The sequence below is a fragment of the Pyrgilauda ruficollis genome, unplaced genomic scaffold (assembly GCF_017590135.1).
Source record: "Pyrgilauda ruficollis isolate IOZ18807 unplaced genomic scaffold, ASM1759013v1 scaffold449, whole genome shotgun sequence".
In the NCBI taxonomy this organism is placed as follows: domain Eukaryota; kingdom Metazoa; phylum Chordata; class Aves; order Passeriformes; family Passeridae; genus Pyrgilauda; species Pyrgilauda ruficollis.
Window position 1 is genome coordinate 45,586 of NW_024526033.1, and position 3,364 is coordinate 48,949.

Consider the following 3,364-nt stretch of genomic DNA (forward strand, 5'->3'; position numbering starts at 1 on the left):
TCCATCCAGGAACCCAAAAAACCCACCCGGGGCACCCCAAAATCCACCTGAGACACCCCAAAACCCACCCGGGGCACCCCAAAATCCACCTGGGACACCCCAAAATCCACCTGGGACACCCCAAAATCCACCCGAGACACCCCAAAATCCATCCAGGAACCCAAAAAACCCACCCAGAACACCCCAAAATTCATCCAGGAACCCCAAAATCCACCTGGGACACCCCAAAATCCACCTGGGACACCCCAAAATCCACCTGGGACACCCCAAAATCCACCTGGGACACCCCAAAATCCACCTGGGACACCCCAAAATCCACCTGGGACACCCCAAAATCCACCTGGGACACCCCAAAATCCACCTGGGACACCCCAAAATCCACCTGGGACACCCCAAAATCCACCTGGGACACCCCAAAATCCACCCGAGACACCCCAAAGTCCATCCAGGAACCCAAAAAACCCACCCAGGACACCCCAAAATTCATCCAGGATACCCCAAAACCCACCAAGGAACCCTAAAAACCTCATCCAGGAACCCAAAATCCACCCAGGACACCCCAAAGTCCACCAAGGAACCCTAAAAACCTCACCCAGGCCACCCCAAAATACACCCAGGAATTTTAAAAACCTCACGCAGGGCACCCCAAAACCCACTCGGGACACCCCAAAATCCATCCAGGAATCCTAAAAATCCACCCAGGACACCCCAAAATCTACCCGGAGCACCCCAAAATCTCACCAGGAAGCCAAAAAACCCACCCAGGACACCCCAAAATTCATCCAGGATACCCAAAACCCACAAAGAAATCATAAAAACGTCACCCAGGAGCCCCAAAATTCATCCAGGATACCCAAAATTATTCCAGGACACCCCAAAATCCACACAGGAATCCTAAGAACCTCACCTGGGACAACCTAAATCTACCCAGGGCACCCCAAAATTCCCCTCTGACACCTCCAAAATTCCCCTGAAATCCCAAACCACTCCCAGGCACCCCAAAAATCATCCTCAGGCACCCCAAAACAGCCCCAGAAACCCCAAAAATCAACCCCAAAACCTCCAAATCAACCCAAACACCCCAAAATTTCCCCCCCAAACCTTCCAGGACCCCAAAATTTGGGGACCCCCCCCCAGTCTCGTCTTCGGTGTGACCCCAATAAAGGCTCAAACCCAAACCTGACTCATGGGGGGGACCCCAAAAATGGGGGGGGCCCTAAAAACGGGGACGGACCCCAAAAAATGGGGGGGACCCCAAATTTTGGGGAGGGGGAACCCCACAATCGAACCAAGACCCAAAACACGACACGGAGACAAAGCAGGGGGGACACCCCAAAATTTTATTGGGGCGACAAAGGGGGGGCCCCCCAAAACTGGGAGGAGTCTCTTGAGGAAGACCCCAAAAATTGGGAGGGGGGACCCCAAAATTGAGGGAGATTTGGGGACCTCCCAAGTTTGGGGGTTCAGGGAGGAATTTGGGGGGGTCCAGGGGGTTTTGGGGACCCCCCTTCGAGAAGTTTTGGGGGTTCCAAGGGGGGGCTCCAATTTCAGGCTGCTGGAAAAAGGGGAAGGGTTGAGGGGACCCCCCAAATTTAGGGGGAGTCCCCCAAATTTTGAGGTTTTTTTGGGGATCCCCCCCCCCAAACCGTTCCCTGGGCGAAATTCAGCTTTTTGGGGGGGGGGTCCCGGGGGGGGGATTTTGGGGAGATTTGGGATGGTTTTGGGAGGTCTGAAATCATGACACAGCCCCGCGGAGCAGAGCCAGCTCCGGCTCTGTCCAGCAGGACCTGGGGGGATTTTGGGGAGATTTGGGATGGTTTTGGGAGGTCTGAAATCATGACACAGCCCCGCGGAGCAGAGCCAGCTCCGGCTCTGTCCAGCAGGACCTGGGGGGATTTTGGGGAGATTTGGGATGGTTTTGGGAGGTCTGAAATCATGACACAGCCCCGCGGAGCAGAGCCAGCTCCGGCTCTGTCCAGCAGGACCTGGGGGGATTTTGGGGAGATTTGGGATGGTTTTGGGAGGTCTGAAATCATGACACAGCCCCGCGGAGCAGAGCCAGCTCCGGCTCTGTCCAGCAGGACCTGGGGGGATTTTGGGGAGATTTGGGATGGTTTTGGGAGGTCTGAAATCATGACACAGCCCCGCGGAGCAGAGCCAGCTCCGGCTCTGTCCAGCAGGACCTGGGGGGATTTTGGGGAGATTTGGGATGGTTTTGGGAGGTCTGAAATCATGACACAGCCCCGCGGAGCAGAGCCAGCTCCGGCTCTGTCCAGCAGGACCTGGGGGGATTTTGGGGAGATTTGGGATGGTTTTGGGAGGTCTGAAATCATGACACAGCCCCGCGGAGCAGAGCCAGCTCCGGCTCTGTCCAGCAGGACCTGGGGGGATTTTGGGGAGATTTGGGATGGTTTTGGGAGGTCTGAAATCATGACACAGCCCCGCGGAGCAGAGCCAGCTCCGGCTCTGTCCAGCAGGACCTGGGGGGATTTTGGGGAGATTTGGGATGGTTTTGGGAGGTCTGAAATCATGACACAGCCCCGCGGAGCAGAGCCAGCTCCGGCTCTGTCCAGCAGGACCTGGGGGGATTTTGGGGAGATTTGGGATGGTTTTGGGAGGTCTGAAATCATGACACAGCCCCGCGGAGCAGAGCCAGCTCCGGCTCTGTCCAGCAGGACCTGGGGGGATTTTGGGGAGATTTGGGATGGTTTTGGGAGGTCTGAAATCATGACACAGCCCCGCGGAGCAGAGCCAGCTCCGGCTCTGTCCAGCAGGACCTGGGGGGATTTTGGGGAGATTTGGGATGGTTTTGGGAGGTCTGAAATCATGACACAGCCCCGCGGAGCAGAGCCAGCTCCGGCTCTGTCCAGCAGGACCTGGGGGGATTTTGGGGAGATTTGGGATGGTTTTGGGAGGTCTGAAATCATGACACAGCCCCGCGGAGCAGAGCCAGCTCCGGCTCTGTCCAGCAGGACCTGGGGGGATTTTGGGGAGATTTGGGATGGTTTTGGGAGGTCTGAAATCATGACACAGCCCCGCGGAGCAGAGCCAGCTCCGGCTCTGTCCAGCAGGACCTGGGGGGATTTTGGGGAGATTTGGGATGGTTTTGGGAGGTCTGAAATCATGACACAGCCCCGCGGAGCAGAGCCAGCTCCGGCTCTGTCCAGCAGGACCTGGGGGGATTTTGGGGAGATTTGGGATGGTTTTGGGAGGTCTGAAATCATGACACAGCCCCGCGGAGCAGAGCCAGCTCCGGCTCTGTCCAGCAGGACCTGGGGGGATTTTGGGGAGATTTGGGATGGTTTTGGGAGGTCTGAAATCATGACACAGCCCCGCGGAGCAGAGCCAGCTCCGGCTCTGTCCA